General features: G+C 49.2%; 1 protein-coding gene across 1 annotated transcript in view; it reads right to left on the bottom strand.

Moving 5' to 3' along the window:
- GRM2 (glutamate metabotropic receptor 2) overlaps nt 1-16,907 on the bottom strand; it is a 489,558-nt gene extending 472,651 nt beyond the window's left edge. Inside the window, exon 1 of the mRNA XM_086938723.1 lies at nt 16,025-16,907. The gene's annotated coding sequence lies outside the window, so the exon portion shown is untranslated. The remainder of the gene's footprint in view (nt 1-16,024) is intronic.
- Between the last annotated feature and the right edge of the window lie 3,041 nt (nt 16,908-19,948).

Here is a 19,948-nt window from a genome sequence, read left to right as displayed (position 1 = left end):
TCACTCCTGACCTGGCACTCACTCACTCCTGACCCTCACTCAATCCTGACTCTCACTCCTGACCCTCACTCAATCCTGACCCTCACTCAATCCTGACTCTCACTCCTGACCTGGCCCTCACTCACTCCTGACCCTCACTCAATCCTGACTCTCACTCCTGACCTGGCCCTCCCTCACTCCTGACCTGGCCCTCCCTCACTCTTGACCTGGCCCTCACTCACTCTTGGCCTGGCCCTCACTCACTCCTGACCTGGCCCTCACTCACTCAATCCTGACCCTCACTCACTCAATCCTGACCCTCACTCAATCCTGACTCTCACTCCTGACCTGGCCCTCACTCACTCCTGACCTGGCCGTCATCACTGCTGACCTGGCCCTCACTCACTCCTGACCCTCACTCAATCCTGACACTCACTCCTGACCCTCACTGCTTTGAGCAATATATCACTGTAAGTTGCACCATTTCCATTAATTTGAAAGTAGGCAAATTGATTTTGGGAAAGTGCTATATTCCCTACTCAAACAATAGCATGTCTCATCATTCCATGATTTCTCACACTTTGCAAAGTAGGTAAATCTGTTCATGCAATTCTTAATATTACATAGATACAGAGTATGTTCCTCATTGGCAACATACTTTAGTAGTTTCAGGTAGGCCACCACAACATCACTCAGCGCCACCACAGCATCAATCTTTGCAACCATTTAACAACAACTGGTTCAAATATATTCTCTCAATGTTTCAAGATTTATTACAAATGTCAGAAAAAGATGTTACTATTTCACTTCTGTTCTTGGATTTTCGTCACAATAAAATACAATGAACATAATCTTCACAAAAGTTATTTACAAAAGTTTAAACGATTGCATTATAAATTACCAAAACTTTTATTTAAGTATTAATTATTAAAAAAATGAAAAGCCATTGTTATTTGTAATATCAATACATCTAAGTCACGTAAATACAACACATATCGCATTACAAATGCTATAGGTGTCACATTTGCGAAAGTTGAAACTATTGGCATTGTAAATAACAAAGCTATTAATTTAGCTATTTTCAAAACCAACACATAAATAAAAACATTGTAATTTACAATACCAAAAGCTCAAAACTTCCTAATGCGAGACCTATTGCATTGCAAATGCTTGTTTTAGATGCTGCTAGCTGTAACTTGAATGCGCAAGCAGCGTCTAAAAAAAGGGGCACGGACACCATTTTAGTGATCTCGCATTTGCGACAGTTTTACCTATTGGCATTAAAAATGACAGTGCCTTTTTATATGTATTGCTTTTAGAAACACATAAATAAAAGACATTGTCATTCACAATGCTAATAGTTTAACCCCTCCCATGCTCATGACGAGCTCAGCTCGTCATGAGCCACGGTTCTCGTGTTCTCATGACGAGCTGAGCTCGTCACGGCCGTTAGAACGCTCAGGCGCGGGGATAATTCCCCTGCTGTGCTGAGCGTTCTATTGAAACGGGTGTGGCTGTGACGAGCTCAGCTCGTCATGAGCACACGAGAACCGTGGCTCATGACGAGCTGAGCTCGTCATGAGCACCGGGGCGCTGTGCGTGCCCCCCTCCCTCCAGCACAGCAGGGGAATCAGGCCAGCAGCCAAGGGATTAAACACTCGCAAATGCAAGACCTATTACATTGAAAATGCTTGTTTTTAAAGAGACAAAGTTTGGCCTTGTGGGATCAATGGTCATGTCCAATAACAGGTGAGTGGTCTGAAATACTCTGAAACTGAATTTCTCAATGGAGGATTGTATCTAGAAATATATGAAATGCACCCTAATTATGCAGTGCGCGCCCCCCTCCCCCCAGCACAGCAGGGGAATCAGGCCAGCAGCCAATGGGTTAAACACTCGCAAATGCAAGACCTATTACATTGAAAATGCTTGTTTTTAAAGAGACAACTTTTGGTCTTGTAGGATCAATGGCCATGTCCAATAAGAGAGGCGAGTGGTCTGAAATACTCTGAAACTGAATTTCTCAATGGAGGATTGTATCTAGAAAGATATGAAATGCACCCTAATTATGCAGTCTGGTTAGTGTTACTTGAAAACATATGTGTGGATGTATTCCTTATTGCAAAGAAAGAAGGTATGCCAGGGCTCCACTTGACAGCTACCTCTAAATGCCCTTTTCATAATTTTCCAATCTCTGTTTGCTGTTAAAAGAATATTCCCTGACCAATTTAGCATGACGTCCTGCTTCAGAATCAAGTCACTGCCCATGAATGCAATTGCCCCATGCACTTTGAAGTAGTCCACAGAAATGCCTTTAACTTCTTTGTCTGCCCGCCAACACTTTCTACTATACGGTCAACCTGAATGGGATAGGGAGCCATGCCGAGATCCCCCATTATGAAAGACTTTACCGATGTTCTGTGACCCATAAATTGAAGGGTTTGACCTAAAGAAGACCTATAGGATTCTGCGTGGTCTCCCACAGTGAATAAAGTTACGCGCTGCCAATTGCTAGTATATAGTCTGTGGGGATCTGACAAGGGCTCTCAGGAAGAAACTTCCTCTCTCACTATGGGTGCTTGTCGGTGAGAGGGAATACCCTCACTAGTGAACTAAGGACCTCTAAGGACTCACCCTGAGATTTACATTGCATGCCCTGGTTCCTTGTGATTAGCGTTGCCTTTGTTTCTTAAATGTGAGATTTACCTGAAGCACTCTGGTGCCAGCACAATATAGTAGAAAACTGCATCTCACCATGAAGAGAACATACAGGGAAGCAGCCCCAGTGTGCCGACCCTGCCGGATGGGCTCATCTCTCTCACTTAACCACCATGGGGCAGATTTACAACAAAGTAACGCAGCACGGTGCAGCAAGTCATTTTGATGCGCCGTGCTGCGTTAGTTTGGAAAGCACAGAGATGCGACATATTTGCAAGAATATGTCGCATCTCTGTGCTTCCCCCTGCACTGGCGCAGAAACTGCAGCCATGCGCCGGCGCAGGCACCCTTCGCATCAAGGTGCAAGGATGCCTGCGTTGTGGGGGGATTGTTTTTGTGCAGGAAGGGACAGCAGCACGCATTGAAAGAGGAAAAAACAAGGAGGATTGAAAACATTTCTCCTCGTTGCGTAGAATTCACACCCATCTCCACATTTACAATTTCTCATAAATCTGGAAATGTGTCTTGTTCCATGGGTGTCGCGTGGGAACACCCACAGCAACACCCATGGAACGCCCCGTCCACGCACAGTGCTGCATGTGAAGGGGCCGTGTTTACAAGGAGAAGAAAAGTCACACAGGTTGGCTTTTCCTCTCCTTGTAAATATGGAGGAGCCCCCTGCGCCACCAGTACGTCACGAAAAGTTACGTACTGGTGGCGCAGGGGGCTTGTTAATCTGCCCCCATTCATTTTGTGGTAAATTTGAGTAGTGGCCTTTATGCAACTGCATATCTGTATCTCCTGCCCAGCATAGCATCAAGCATGGGTGAGCAAATATTCCCTGCGAAGATGCCGTGTGAATGTCGTAAGCCGCTACTAATGGCCTCCTGTGCTACTACTGATCTACGTAGCGTTTTGGAGATCCGGAGTTTGACATAGAGTTACCACAGTGGTTGTACAACAAGCACCTGTTCCACATTCCCCCCTCAATCTCTAATCCCCACCAAAATCACCAGTGGTTAGGAGAGACTCTTTGTAGTTATGATCTATAGTCAAGAATAGGTGTGCCCTCACAGCGCCCTTGAGTTCATGAGGTAGTGATGAGAGAGTCAAGACCCTCTTCTGTGGACAAATTTGCCAAACTAGCTTCCCAGGGCTGGACAATGGCTCCCATGGTATCCTTCGGGAACCAAGAAGAGTCTAAATGCAATTGGGAAATCCAAGGATATCCCCATTGTTAGGATCAGAGAAGAACTCTAACCTTGACCACGTGGTTCCACCCTCCTGAGATTCATGAACTGGAAAAGTAACCCTACTGTTTGCTTCAATATTTCTTCACGGGCTTGAATAGAGACTCCAAATATTCATTTTATTCGACGTTTAACTGTATTGTCATTCTAAATTGTTTATTAAACAGCAAATTGTGTTTTAAAATAATGCATTTTTCCCTTCATTTCATGTGATAAACAGTGACCCTAGAAGTCCAAAATTCCCAACCAGACCAAGCATCAAGGTCAATAAGAAACACAAGAAATCTCTCCCTTGACACAGCAATGTGATCCTTGGAACCTCTAGGATCATGAAAAACAATGACACAAGACCTACAATCTACTTTCTAAGTATGGCTGTGGACAACCTGTCTGGAGTCCTCATATTATATTTTGTTCCAAAAAGTGTAAGAAAAATTAGCATAGAGAGTTGTGGGCTTTGGGTCAGTCCCCTTCAACTATTGGCTTTCATGCAGTTTTGATGGTTTGCTGTTGCTTGGAAGGGCTGTTTGTCGAGGCCATGGTATTTCGAGGAGGGCTAGATTGTCCCAATTATGTTCCTAATAGGTCATAGTAAGGGGGCATCGAGTAGCCTTTTCAATAGACAGCAGATGAGACAATTAGCTTGTAACTGAGACCCAGTGTGTTTTCTTTGCTGTGCTTTGCTGACAGGACATTTAAACACGTATGTTATGTTTTCATTGTTTATGAAAGCTGTGCAGTTTGGATGCCTTAGTCTATCATAAAAACACAGGGTGATATGTACTAGGAAGTGGCGGAGCTTGTCGTTGGCCTCCTTGGCTTAACAACACGCTCCACCACTTCTGAAATGGAAGGCTGCACCATATTTACAAGAATGTTGGGCAACCTTGCGTTTCCCCCTGCGATGACGCTAAGTTTAACAACTTAGCGCCAATGCAGACACCCTTGCACCAGAATGCAAGAGTGTCTGCGTGCAGGGGAGGATTGTTCATGTGTAGGTCAGTGTCTCTTCCTGCACATAAACAGTCCTAAAAGTAACCCTGGGTGTAGGACTTAGCTACGCTCTGGAAGTTTGTGCAACTACGCGCTACGCGAATTGCATGTAGGACAGTGCAAAAACATGTAACGGGCAATTTTTGCTTGCTCGCGGTCCTCATCGTCAAGTTGGCGACCGCAAGAGAGCAAAATGACATCCCGGCAAGACTTTTTCCTTGTTCGCGATCAGAAACATCAATTTGCTGACCGCGAGCGTGGAAAATAAACCTCCCGGCGAGATTCTCAACGCGGGGAGGTCAGGTTTCTCATTGCGAGTGGTCGCGTATGCTCGCGATGAGAAACTACCAGTCCGCGTTGAGAAAACTGCTGCTCGAGTACAAATCTACTCGAGCGGCAGAAAACAACTGCTTGCACTTTGCAAGATGCCGTTTGCAGTGATTGCACAGTGCGGACAAGCATCCGGCAATGTGCAATCAGTGCGAACCGCATTTTCCCTACCCCACTATGCATTTCTCTTCATTTCGCCTACATAACGCCCACCACAACAACTTACTGCATGCCCCTTTCACGCTAACCATAGCGTATAAGGGTGCATTATGTACAAGGCAGTGTTAAGCCATGTTAAATTGCTTAACAATGCCTTGTACATAAGGTGGAGCCCCTATCGCCACCACAATGTCCGTAAAAGTGACGTAGTGGCAATAGGGGTTTGTACATCTGACCCACAGTGTTATTCACTATTCATCCTTGCATATTCAGTTGTTTCTCTTTCCTTTCATCAGGATACGATTTTGTTGGACTTTCACCTTTTTTGTTCACAAAGGAAAGATGGGCTCCCACATACACTTTCTTAAAAATTCTGCAAAAATATAATAACTACCATGCAAAACTTTGCTGTGTGTGCCTTTTATGTTTGCCACTTATAATGCAAACATCATCTTCCAGCTACTTTTTGATAATAGTGTTCTTGAAGATAATGCAGCCTGTTCAGCAAATGGGGCCAGCTCCCAGTTTCCATGTTGTTTTACCCCATGGTGCTGCTCCACCATAGAATTGTCTTTCTAGGGCAGCTGGTGCAACCCACACAAAGTCAATCATCTGTTACCAAACTAATGCCACATCAACAACAAAAAGAGACCTAATGGCTTTGCCGCTGCTATGAAAAGTCAATTTCTGGTCACTTCCAGTCACTCTTACACCTCACACCAATTTCAGTCATTGGTCCCATGCTCACTTTGATGCAAGGGATGCCCTGGTGCAGATCTGCAGAGTGAATGAATCAATCAAGTTTCTTTTAAAGCATGACTACTCAACCGTTAGGGTGTCAAGGCGCTGAGTGGGGGGTGGGATCTATGTGATGATACTGCGGTAATTAACCAATCAGCAGCCTGGAAGACAGGAAAGGCACCTATTGCAGACAGATGATGATAGTTCTTAGATTGGCTTAATTCAATCAGACCTCTTAGCAGCATAGCACGAGCAGACAGCTTCGGGGCACTCAGGCGGTCGATCGGACGCTACTAAAACTGCGAGAATAAAAGCACAGCTGTGCCTGTTTAACATGCAGGCAGATACGATGCTGCCTGCACACAGTCTCCCGCCCTGAACTCCTGCAGCAGGGCACTATAAAAACATAACAGACGCCGATTCACTGTTTCCCTGCCGGCCAATGACTGAGGTCTGCCAGTGAAGTCTGAAGAGGGAAAGCAGACTGCCGATGTCATTACATGTGTGATCTACATGCCTTATTGCTCCCAGGGGTCCACTTTTAGCAGCCTGTGCCAGCTACGGCGGCCGGCTTTGTGACTCAGAGTTCAGCTGTGATAAGTTGCTGTAGGAGGCCACTCGTGGTATTGCAAGTAGCATAACATCAGAAAGCGACACGCTGCTTAAGTAAATGGTACGGCATCACCAGGCATTAGCATAGAACTCATAATAAAAGATATGAGATGGCAGGAATATAGCGCGTATTGTTAGTCGGGCCACCTCTAGGCGTTGGAGGGAATTTTGGAAACCAGACTCGCACCACGAGAGAATGTGCCGAGCTGGGAGCTTCGGAAACTAAAGCGCTTCCCCGCAGTGCCTGCAGTTTGTATGGGGAGAACACTGGGTAAAGGGTATGCCCATTCAGTGGTAGGTTTCTCTGCTGAGGGCACCTCTTACAGTGGTGTTTTCTTTTATGTGAATGCGCCAGGACTTTAGCAGTGAGGTCACTAGCTCTATTCACGGGGACCACTAAATCCGCCTCAGCCACGTTTGTCGCTCTCATAGGATCACGGATCCACCCCACGGATCTCACGCCCCCTCCCAGACGGAACTTCTAACAGACGTAATAACAGCCCGCTGGCTTCCCCCACCGCAGAGGGGCTGCTCCTGGTGGCACTGAGGTGGCGTAAGGACCAGAGCTGCCACCTTTTGAACTGGGGAAATGGAATACCAGCATTTGTAAAGCGCATAGCTACCTCCGGAGAGGTGTCCTGGCGCTGAGGACCCTCAGGAAGATTAAGCGAACTATTGCCCAGAGTCACACTGGGCTAACCGGCCTTGGGCAGCGAACCCTGAACCCCATGATCCAGTGTCAGGCACCCTGGCAACCTGGCCGCTGCGCCACACCTCTTCCACCAGGCTTGAGTCTCAGGGTCCGCTGAACATCCTGTGATTCTGGGCAAATCACTTAATCTCCCCGTTCCTACTAAAAATGAATGTGTCTTTATGTAATTCAACTGGTGCTCGTGTAAAGCGCTCTGATACTTTCGGGTGGAGTTCCCACTATAGAAAACTGCAAAAAAGAAATACATGATTACAGGGTGCAGCCAAGACTGTGAGAGCCTGACGAGAACAGCAGGCGGGGCCTAGCACGTCCCCTCTACCCCCCACACCTCCGCCTTCTGCGAACCATGAGGTAAAATATACAATACATACATTGAAATAAAATAAACGCCAGCACAGCTGGCGATGCGAAGGCAGACTCCGACGCCAGATGTTCTCCCGCGCTAATTTCTATGTGTCGGCTTCTAGGGGGGTAAATCTAACAAGAGGAAGCGCCCTCCCCCACCCACGCCGCTATCCCAGTCTAACCTCTTGCACAAAGGGAAGGGAGGCGCCGCTGTAATATTTACGTCGCACATCACCCTCTGACTTGCATCTTGGCGCTTTGATGTTCAGTGCTTGTATATATTTAAACGGGATCACTGTTGTTTTTCTCTGCAAGGGAAGGGCGAGTGCGAGACGGTGCTTCTTATGGACAAGGACGCACGCGGACCTCAGGCTCATCAACCCACAGTACTATCTGGCTTGTAATGTAAAATGCGAATGCATGCAGATGTTCGCAGCTGGCGCAGTTACCTACTGAGATATCTAAGTGGGATTGGAATGCTGTAGATTAGAACCTCAAGGTTAAACACTTATCTCTGAGGGGGTGCATTAACCTTCTGTCCTACCATAATGGAAAGTTGCTCTACATGTTACACACAGCGGAGTGAAGCTGACGTGTTAACCCACTGACCTATCTTCCTGGGAATGTGACCGACACGTTCCCAACAGATGTCCTCCGCAGGTTCATTAACCCACAGAGATGTCCTACACGGATTACATGTGGCTAGCATAAAATGCACGAATCTCTGCAGCAGGAGCTAGAACCAGCTGAGCTATAATACAGCATGTGGAACCTACGGCCGGCAGCTCACTGGGCCCAAAACAGATGGATACACCCAGTGCATTACCACCCTGGTATTATAGCATGTGATGTGACACCCACCCACAGTTATCACCAGGGAGCGCAGAAATCGTAAACTCTCTTATCACAATAATAGATTTCCAAGACAACGCTGTCATCTGATGACAATCTCAACGAAAGACCGACCTTATCTTTGCAACAATCAGATGTGAAAAAGCCTCACAGAATAGTAGCTGTCCATGGGGTCATTTCTGGAGTTTACAGCCCCCACCCCTCTTCAGCTGTGCACTCAGAGGGCCATCAACTACGAGGGCAAGGAGCCCCCGGGCCAAAGATTCAGCTGTGAAATACAGTAATAATCAGCCCGCTGTGCCCCGGTGCCACTGCACCTGCTGCACCGCCCCCTTCTCTTGTTATCTGTCAGAACGAAATATGCAATCTATTCTGGATTCACATCAACACCTTAGGTGAATCGGACTCCCGAGAGGGGCGGGCGGGATGGGGGAGGAAGGGGCGGGGGTCTTTTAATCTAAAGTTTGAAAGAAAATGAATTATGAGATGATTAGACGGGGCGAGTGTCAGAGATCGGACGGCTGCCGCAGCCCCGGGTATTATTAGCGTGTTCGTTTGCCACTGCAGTAACAATGGGATTAGACCGGAAGTGCGGGTCAGGGGATTACAGACGCCTCCCGGAGAGCTGCCTCCAGGGAACCCCGGGGAGGAGGGGGAGCGGGGGCGAGGGAGGGGTACCGGACGTGTCTGGCAGGAGGGGGAAGAGAGGGGAGGAGATGAGGTACAGGAGGTAGGGGATGTCAGGTAGGGAAGAGAGACTGGTAGGAGATATGATACAACCGGAGGTGACCGACAAGGAACATGGAGAGAGAGAGCGAGATAAGAGATAGAGGTGGTGGTAGCATATGTGTGAACAGCGACGGGAAAAGTTATAAGGTGCAGGAGTATGGACGTCAGAGGGAGGGAGAGAGAGGTACAAGGTTGGGGAAACAGAGAAATGAGACGCGTGCCAGGAAGAGGTAGTGATTTAGGACGAGGAAGAGGGTGTGAGAGAGAGGGGGGCAGGAGGTGAGGGGTGTCAGACGGGGAAGTGAGAGAGGGAATGAAATAAGCGCAGGAGCAAGAGGTGACTAATAGGAAAAGAAAGAATGAGCGAGACAGTGTGAGGGAGAGAGATGGAGAGAGAGAAAGATAGATAGAGAGATATTTGGCTAGAGGGAGATAGATAGAGCGAGCGATATGTATATATATATATATATATATATATATATATATATATATATATATATATATATATATATATATAGAGAGAGAGAGAGAGAGAGAGAGAGAGAGAGAGAGAGAGAGAGAGAGAGGGAGAGACAGAGAGAGAGAGAGACAGAGAGAGAGACAGAGAGCGAGAGAGAGAGAGATAGACAGAGAGACGGAGATAGAGAGAGATAGACAGAGAGAGAGATAAAGAGAGAGATAGAGAGAGATAGACAGAAAGAGATAGAGAGAGAGAGACGGACAGATAGAGAGATAGAAAGATAGAGAGAGAGACAAAGATAGAGAGATAGAGACAGACAGACAGAGATGGGGCAGAGACTTGGGGCATCGGGAGAGGAGTCTGGGGTGCAAGGTAGGAGGGGAAGTGAGAGGGACGACTGATGGTGCAGTGGGTGATTGTGGCGGGTTTAAGGAAAAGGAGCGTCAAAGTTAGGGGGGGGGAGAACATCAAAGAAGAAGGGTAGGGAGAGAGAGCTGGGGCAGGAGTCAGATGGTGTCAGGTTGTAGAGAGGGAAGAGATAGGAGGCATGGGGTTTCGGATGGAGACTAGGTGTGAGACAGGAAGACTTTGAATGTAAGGGGGGCATATAGATAAATGGATAGAGGGGCGAGTGAGGAGGAGAGAGGGGAGCAGAAATGCTTGTATGTGAGAGACGGGAAGAGACAGCGAACAAGTGTGAAGAAAGGGCAGAGACGCAGATGTATTTGTATGTGCACGAGACAGAGAGAGCGAGAGGGATAGATGGATGGATGGATGGACGGACGAACGCACGGATGGACAGACAGATAGACAGGAAAGTAGATAGATAGATAGATGGATAGATAGATAGATAGAGAGATAGATAGATAGATAGATAGATAGATAGATAGATAGATAGATAGATAGATAGATAGATAGATAGATAGATAGATAGATAGATAGATAGATAGAGTGAGGGCAATAGATAGCTAGATAGAGTGAGGGCGATAAATAGACAGAGTGAGGGCGATAGATAGATAGAGTGAGGGTGATAGATAGCTAGATAGAGTGAGGGCGGTAGATAGACAGAGTGAGGGCGATAGATAGATAGAGTGAGAGTGATAGATAGATAGATAGATAGATAGATAGATAGATAGATAGAGTGAGGGTGATAGATAGATAGAGTGAGGGCGATAAATAGATAGATAGATAGATAGATAGATAGATAGATAGATAGATAGATAGATAGATAGATAGATAGATAGATAGATAGATAGATAGATAGAGTGAGTGAGGGTGATAGATAGATAGATAGAGTGAGGGCGATAGACAGATAGATAGAGTGAGGGTGATAAATAGATAGATAGATAGATAGATAGATAGATAGATAGATAGATAGATAGATAGATAGATAGATAGATAGATAGATAGATAGATAGATAGATAGATAGATAGATAGATTGGACGGATCCACAGATAAACATATAGATATATATGTAGATAGATAGATAGATAGATAGATAGATAGATAGATAGATAGATAGATAGATAGATAGATAGATAGATAGATAGATAGATAGATAGATAGATAGATAGATAGATAGATAGATAGATTGGACGGATCCACAGATAAACATATAGATATATATGTAGATAGATAGATAGATAGATAGATAGATAGATAGATAGATAGATAGATAGATAGATAGATAGATAGATAGATAGATAGATAGATAGATAGATAGAGATAGATAGATAGATAGATAGATAGATAGATAGATAGATAGATAGATAGACAGATAGATAGATAGAAAGAACGGATCCGCAGACAGACAGATAGATATTTATGTAGATAGATAGATAGATAGATAGATAGATAGATAGATAGATAGATAGATAGATAGATAGATAGATAGATAGATAGATAGATAGAGAGAGAGAGATAGATAGATAGATAGATAGATAGATAGATAGATAGATAGATAGATAGATAGATAGATAGATAGATAGATAGATAGATAGATATAAGTGCGACAAACTCAGGGAGAGAGGGAATGAAAAGAGTAACCGAAAGGTGTGAGATGTAGAAGAAAAGTAAACGCGGTTCAACGACTAGAACATGAAACGGGGGTGACAATTGTTGCGATAAAGAGGTGAATAAAATATTAGGGCGTAAAAAAATGAGACCACGTCGAGAAAAAAAAAGGAAGCAAGCAACTTTGAGCCGGATTGGAGTCTTTAAGGATGAGCGGTATGAGGGAGAAGAGGGATACAGACTGGAAAATAAGGACGAGGAAACGAGGAGAAAGATGGTGAAGGAAGATGGGCGAGATAGAGGCGGAGAGGAAAGGGAGAGGAAAGCATAATGTCTTCAATATTTGATGTGAAAAAAACGGTAACCTGGCAACATAATTAGTTTCGTAGAAGTAACAGTCTCCTTCTTCTGCGACCCCACACAGAAATAATCACGGCAAAATTGTTTAACATGGCATCTGCGGGCTGCGCAGGATTGTGGCACACTTCGCTGGCTCACCTTGTCCACAGGGGCATCCGGCGCGAGCCTGGCAGTGCTGCTGCCAGCCACGCTCCAGGGTCCCCGAGGAGCAGAGTGGGAAGAGCTCCCGGCATCCTCTGCCTGACAGCACGAGGACTCGCGGAGCCCTGGCAGGGAAGGATGGGGTGTGTGCATGGCCTACCCGGGGAGGGCGAGGTCTCGGCATGGCCAGCCCAGGGAGGGTGCTGTCTCAGCATGCCTACCCCGGGAGGGTGAGGTCTCGGCGTGCCTGTCCCGGGAGTGTGCTGTCTCGGCATGCCTGCCCAGGGAGGGTGCTGTCTCAGCATGCCTGCCCCGGGAGGGTGAGGTCTCGGCATGCCTGCCCCGGGAGGGTGCTGTCTCAGCATGCCTGCCCCGGGAGGGTGAGGTCTCGGCATGCCTGCCCCGGGAGGGTGCTGTCTCAGCATGCCTGCCCCGGGAGGGTGAGGTCTCGGCATGCCTGCCCCGGGAGGGTGCTGTCTCAGCATGCCTGCCCAGGGAGGGTGCTGTCTCGGCATGCCTGCCCCGGGAGGGTGAGGTCTCGGCATGCCTGCCCCGGGAGGGTGCTGTCTCAGCATGCCTGCCCAGGGAGGGTGCTGTCTCGGCATGCCTGCCCCGGGAGGGTGAGGTCTCAGCATGCCTGCCCCGGGAGGGTGCTGTCTCAGCATGCCTGCCCCGGGAGGGTGAGGTCTCGGCATGCCTGCCCCGGGAGGTTGAGGTCTCGGCATGCCTGCCCCGGGAGGGTGAGGTCTCAGCATGCCGGCCCAGGGAGGGTGCTGTCTCGGCATGCCTGCCCAGGGAGGGTGCTGTCTCGGCATGCCTGCCCCGGGAGGGTGAGGTCTCAGCATGTCTGCCCCGGGAGGGTGCTGTCTCAGCATGGCCTGCCCGGGGAGGGCAAGGTCTGGGCATGGCCTGCCCCGGGAGGGTGAGGTCTCGGCATGGCCTGCCCCGGGAGGGTGAGGTCTCGGCATGGCCTGCCCAGGAAGGGCGAGGTCTCGGCAGGGCCTGGCTGGGGAGGGTGAGGTCTAGCATGCCTGCCCCGGGAGGGTGAGGTCTCGGCATGGCCTGCCCAGGAAGGGCGAGGTCTCGGCAGGGCCTGGCTGGGGAGGCTGAGGTCTAGCATGCCTGCCCGGGAGAGTGAGGTCTCAGCAGGGCCTTCCTGGGGATGGTGAGGTCTGAGCCTTGTCTGGTAGGAATGAGACCACTGCCTGCCTGGGGAGATGAAGGTGTCAATATGCCCTGCTTGAGGAGTATGAGGTCTCGGGATCTTCTGTTTGGAAAGGATGAGTTCTCGTCATGCCCTGTCTGGGTAGGATGAGATGTACATATGCCCCACCTTGATGGGGAGGATGGGGTTCCTGAATGCCCTTCCTGAGAAAGATGAGATCTTAGCATGCAAAATCTGGGTATTATAAGGTTTCAGGGTGCCTGGCTTAGGGAGGATGAGACCTCAGAATGGCTGTTTCGGAAGCAAGAGGTTTTCACATGCCCTGTCTGGGTATACTGATGTCTCAGCAAGGCCTGCCTGGGGATGAGGTCTCAGCAAGGCCTGCCTGGGGGGATGAGGTCTCAAGATGGCCTGCCTGGGGGATGAGGTCTCAGCATGGCCTGCCTGGGGGATGAGGTCTCAGGATGGCCTGCCTGGGGGATGAGGTCTCAGCATGGCCTGCCTGGGGATGAGGTCTCAGCATGGCCTGCCTGGGGGATGAGGTCTCAGCATGGCCTGCCTGGGGGATGAGGTCTCAGCAAGGCCTGCCTGGGGGGATGAGGTCTCAAGATGGCCTGCCTGGGGGGATGAGGTCTCAAGATGGCCTGCCTGGGGGGATGAGGTCTCAGCATGGCCTGCCTGGGGGATGAGGTCTCAGGATGGCCTGCCTGGGGGATGAGGTCTCAGGATGGCCTGCCTGGGGGATGAAGTCTCAGGATGGCCTGCCTGGGGGATGAGGTCTCAGGATGGCCTGCCTGGGGGATGAGGTCTCAGGATGGCCTGCCTGGGGGATGAGGTCTCAGCAAGGCCTGCCTGGGGGATGAGGTCTCAAGATGGCCTGCCTGGGGGGATGAGGTCTCAAGATGGCCTGCCTGGGGGGATGAGGTCTCAGCATTCACTATCTGGGTATATTGAGGTCTCAGCATGGCCTGCCTGGAAGGGTGAACTCTCAGCATGCCCTAGCAGAAGATTTCATCATGCCCTGGCGGGGTTTAGTGAGGTCTCAGCAAGGCCTGTCTGGGAGGATGAGCTCTCAGCATGACTTGTCTAGGTATGTTGTGGTCTAAACATGCTCCGCTTGGAAGGATGAGGTCAGCACGATCAGTCTTGGTAAAGTGAGGTCTCAGCATGGCCTGCCTGGGTGGGGAACCTCTCATCATACCCTGGCAGGGTGTATTAAGGTTTCATCATGCCCTATCTGGGTATATTGCGGTCTTGGCCTTCCTGGGTGGACTAGCTCTCAGGATGCCCTGGCTGGGTATATTGAGGTCTCAGCAGGCCCTGTCTGGGTATACTAAGGTCTCAGCATGGCCTGCCTGGAAGGATGAGCTCCCAGTATGCCCTGTCTGGGTATATTGAGGTCTCAGTATGCCCTGTCTGGGTATATTGAGGTCTCAGCATGCCCTAGCTGGGTATATTGAGGTCTGAACATGCTCTGCTTGTGGAAGGAGGGGCGAGGTCTCGAGTTCCTCTACTCAGGGAATATGAGGTCTCAGAATCACCTGCTTAGGAAAGGTGAGGGTTCAGAATGCCCACCTTGGGGAGGAGGAAGGCAAAGCGTCCTCAGCCTGGGGAGGAAGAGGTCTCACGATATCTTCCTAGGGCGCTCGGTAGGGCTGAAGTCTCGGGATGTACTGTCTGGGAGTCTGAGGTCTCAGGAGGACCTATATGGAGAGCAAATGTGGTCTCGGGTTGCCCTGTGAAGAAGCGTTGATCCCAGCACACACTGGAGAAGAAAACAGTGGGGCCCCAAAGCTCGCTGCCGCAAGAGGGAATGAGGCCGGAGGATATCTTGTGGGTCAGGGGAAACAGTGAATCCCAAGATTCTCAATCTTAGGAGAGAATGTGGCTCTAGGATACTAATCAGGATGAGAGAGAGAATGAGGTCCCAGTATGCTCGGTCAGAGCAGATAATGAAGTAGCAGTCAGAGGCGGTAATGCCCTACCTGAGAAGGAATGAGATTCTAAGAGGTTTGACTGTAGGAAGAGTGAGGTTCAAGGATGTCTTTCCTGAGCTGAGAATGGGGTCCAAGGATGCTCAGCCTGGGAGGGAATGAGATCCCAAGATGCTCAATTTAGGGAGGAAATGAAGTCCTAAGATGCCCTACCTGAAGGAGGAATTAAATCCTAAAATGCCCAATTGAGATAAGAGTGAGGTACTAGAGAGTCCTTCCTGGGGTGGGAATGAGGTCCAAGGATGCTCAGCCTGGGGACGGAATGTGGCCCGAGAATGTTCAGGCTCAGGACGGAATGAAATCGCAAGATGCTGTGCCAGGGGCACAACTAGGTCTCAGGATGTCATTGCTTAGAAGGGAACGAGTTCAAAACATGCCCTTGCAAAGGAGGTAGTGAGAATTCTGTGCCTCGGGAAAGACGGGTGTCCAAGGATACCCTGAAGTAGGAGAGAGTCGCGTGATGCTGCCTCGATAAGCACTAGGGGATGCTGTCCGGCTATGCCCTGCCAGGGTGGTCTTAGTTGCCCTACCTGAGGAACGCAGCGTCCTGGGATGCTCTGCCTTGGAGAGGATGAAGTGGTCCAGATGCCTCGGTCACTCTCGTAGGATCTGTCCACCACAGTAGCAGTGCTGATTCTCCGACTCCGCGCCTCCTCCGCTTAGTCTCCACTGGAGGGCTCTTGGACGAAGACAAGTGGGAGCTGCTCACAGCGGGTCATGCTGATTTTGCCGCTCCCTGGGGCTGTCCGGTGCAGGAATTGCCGATTCCCGCGCTCCTTGTCGCTGTCCGGTGCATAAAGTGCTAATTATCCTGGGACACTCCCAAGCTCGGCTCTCAGACGTTTCTTGGAGGATGCTGAATGTTAGAGGGAGCTGTCGAGAGCGGGAGGTGCTGATGTTCGAAGGGAGCTGTCCGGATGGGGTGGTGCTGACCCTCAATAGGAGTTAGCTAGCTCTCCGGAGCACTGGGTGCTGATTCTCAGAGGGAGCTGTCCAGATCAAGAGGTGCTGATTCTCAGAGCGAGTTCTACGGGTTTTTGGAGCAGGAAGTGCTGATTCTCAGAGGGAGCTATCCGGAGCTGTGGTTACTGATTCTCAGAAGGGGCTATCCAAATAAAAAGGTTCTGATCCTCAGAGGGTGTTATTCGGATCTCCTTAATCTCGGAGGGAGCTATCCGGAGCAGGAGGTGCTGCTTCGTTGAGTGTGCTATCCGGAGCAGGAGGTACTGATTCCGTGAGGGAGCTGTCCAGCTCTCCGAAGCATTAGGTGCTGATTCTCAGAAGGAGCTGTCCGGCTCAGTAGGTGCTGATTCGCAGAGGGAGCTATTCAGCTCTTCAGCTCCTCAGATCAGGAGCTGTTGATTTTGAGACGGAGCTATCCAGATCCGTAGGTGCAGATTCTCAGAGAGAGCTCTCCGGATCAGTAGGTGGCGATTCCGAGTTTGTAATAATGGTCGATGATTTTCTGGAGACCCACTCGGGCTAAACGGCAGTACTCCTTAGGTGGAGTGCGGTTTGCTGCTCGGATCTGTTGGTGGTGAAGCTGCGCGACAGTGCTCCAGGCGGTTTCCGGAGTCCCGGTGCTTCAAACCTCAGGCTGCGCTGCAGCAGACGGACGAAAGGTGTGAGGTATACAGGCAGCGCCTCGAACTCAGCGCTATCTCTTTTACGACATCTCGAGCATCTTTTCTACTGGGTGGGCGTCTCCTTTGCCTTCCCCCCAAGTCTCTCCTTACTTCAACCAGTGTCTTTGCCTCTGTTTGTTTTTCTCTCACTGTCTCTGTTCGTCACTATAGCTATCTATGACCCCGCTTTTCTGCCTTAGCTTTTCTTTTTTTTAGGTTTCTATTTGCCTCTCAGCGCCGTTCGCTCGCTCGTCCGCCCTCTCTCTTTTTTCATTCTTTGCTTAGATGCTCCCCGTGCACGTCTTTCTAATTCTGTAGCTCCGCCCTTGTCTCTCTTGTTTTCCCGCTCTTTCACTCTCCCTCCGTTTTCCCGACTCTCTCTCTCTCTACCTCTGCAGCCCTCGCTTTCCTTTATCGCTCTCCGTCATCCTCGCACTTTCTTCCCCTCTCTCTCTCTGTCGTTGGCTGTCTCTGCAACTCTCTGTTTGTGACTTTCAGATGCTGCATCCGCGTTTCTGGCGTTATATATTTCAATGTAACCCCGTCTTTCTCTCTCTCTCTCTCCCTCTCCCCCTCTATAGGGTTGACTGCCCCTGTTGTCTGCCTCTTGTCCAGTCTCTATCTCCCTCGCTCCCTCTTTCGTTGACTGTCGCTGTCTGACTATAGCTCTTCGCGTGACTCTTTACGGTTCTATTACTCTTTCTGACGCTCTCTTTACCTGTTAGTCTGTGTGTATGTTTTGTGTGTGTGTGTTGGGTGTGGTCTTCTCTCGCAGTATTTCAAGGCGCCTGTCTCTCTGTCTTTCTTTAAATGTATGTCTATCTATCTCTCTCTCTCTTTCTCACTCTCTATCTTCCAACATCTCTTTCTCCCTCTTTCTATGTCGCTGACTTCGTGACTCCCTGGCTGTTCTCGGACATATTTCTTCTTCAGCTCTCTATATCACTGCTGATTTGTTTGCATCTTGCAGGTCAATAGAGCTTCGACTCTGTGATGGGCGCTACTTAAATGACAGCCTTTCTCAAAGTTTCTTTATTTCCATTCGCTCTGTCTGTTAACTCTCACCGCGCACTCACTGCCTACTTCTCGTTCGCTATGTCTCTTTTCTCACGTACACTCTTTCTTCTCTCCCTCTTGTTTCCCTGTCTTCCTCTATCGCTTTATTTCTAAGGATCTGTCTCTATGCCCTTCCCTTCATCGCTCTCAGACCTTCCCTTTGTACAGGTCTGTGCCTACCTTCGTTCCCTGTTTCTCTGTGTCTCTACCCATCGCGATACTTCTCCCCGCGTCACCCTTTCGCCTTTATGTGTCATTCTTTAACTTTCCAGGCTCATGTTTTTTTTATCTCATCTTCTCGCTCCAATCGTCTCTACTTCTTTTTTCTATGTCAGATTCACCTGTTACCTCTATCTCAGTGGCACTCTCTTGGTCTCTAGTATCTCTGTCTCGGCACTTTCTTTGTCTCTCTCAGTTCTGCCAGCTCTCTTTCACCTGGCGGATGTATGCTGCTCTAGCTCGGCGACTCTTTATTTTTCTCTAAAATTGTACCTTTTCTGTCTCTTTCTTTCTCCACCTCGCTTATTCTTTACCTGCAGACTATATGTCTCTTTTTCACTACACGTGACTCTGCGAGAATCTCCTTTCTCCACGTTGCCTCTCTTTCTGTGTGGCTGACTGTCACACATGTGCTCTCTCTGTCCTGTACCTGCCTTTCTCTGTCCCCCTCACAGTCCCTTCTCCGTCGGTTGATCTTTTTTGCCCCTCTAGGTTTCTTCTTTTTTTTTTTTTACAATCCTCTTCTCTTTTTCGGTGCCATCCACTCTCGCGGCCTCTTTTTCTCTCTATCTTCTGTTCAGCCTCTGCGCACCCGCCTACTTCTCCCCGAGTGCCTTCTGTTCTTTTCACGGACTGTCTCTCGCGCCTCTTCCCTGTCTCGCTGATGGCCGGGCTGACATCTCACTTCAGGGGGAGAACTGCGCGCCACCCTGCGAGAGCTCTTTTATGCTTGTCACTAGGGCCAGCCCAGGCCCGTCCTGCTACAGGGACCCCTTGGGGCGCCAGCAGGACTCACAAGGCCCCATGCCCCTAACATCTGGCGGTCTTTAGCACATCCAGATTTAGATTTTAAGAAGAAGCTGTTGATGGGGCTGGGGATTTGGGGCTTTGTTTGCCCAATTCTGTGGGGATAGTTTCTTCCAAAGGCGTGCCCATCAGTTAAGGTTGTGAGTTTCGGGCAGGCCCAAACCTGGCATTGCCTGCTCCAGTTCCATGTTAACATCCCACCTTTTTGTCGCTCTTCTCGAGCCACGCCATTTGCACCGTGGGTGATTTAATTCGCTAATTGGCCAATGAGGGGCTCCTATATGAAACATAACATAACATAACAGGTGTATTTGTAAAGCGCACGATTACCCGTAGGTGTCTTGGCGCTGAATAACAGATGTTTATTGTTACCCAACTCAATGGTACTCCTTTTATCGACCTCAGATGGATGAAAGGCTGAGTGGACCCGGCGGGATTTGACCCTGTGACCATGAGGTCGAACACAGGCCCCTGCAATGGATGCATTAGTCCACTGAGCCACCAGACCCGGCTGAAACTGAACACTGTCTTTGGCACTGCCTTCACCATAGGGGAACACTGCCCGGCCGTTGTGTTCGTACACTACAAGGACTTGTCATATTTTAGTGCCAACCATAGTGCTTCCAAAGACAAACAAGCTGACTGTGTGCCATGTTCGTGCTTACATGGCAAAAGCATTCTGTCCCAGCATGGTGAAATGAAAGGAAATCAGTCCACAACTTTCGAAAACTGGGCGAACACACACAC

This window comes from Lissotriton vulgaris, chromosome 9 (assembly GCF_964263255.1).
Source record: "Lissotriton vulgaris chromosome 9, aLisVul1.2, whole genome shotgun sequence".
NCBI lineage: Eukaryota > Metazoa > Chordata > Amphibia > Caudata > Salamandridae > Lissotriton > Lissotriton vulgaris.
This window is presented reverse-complemented; position numbering and strand designations above follow the sequence as displayed.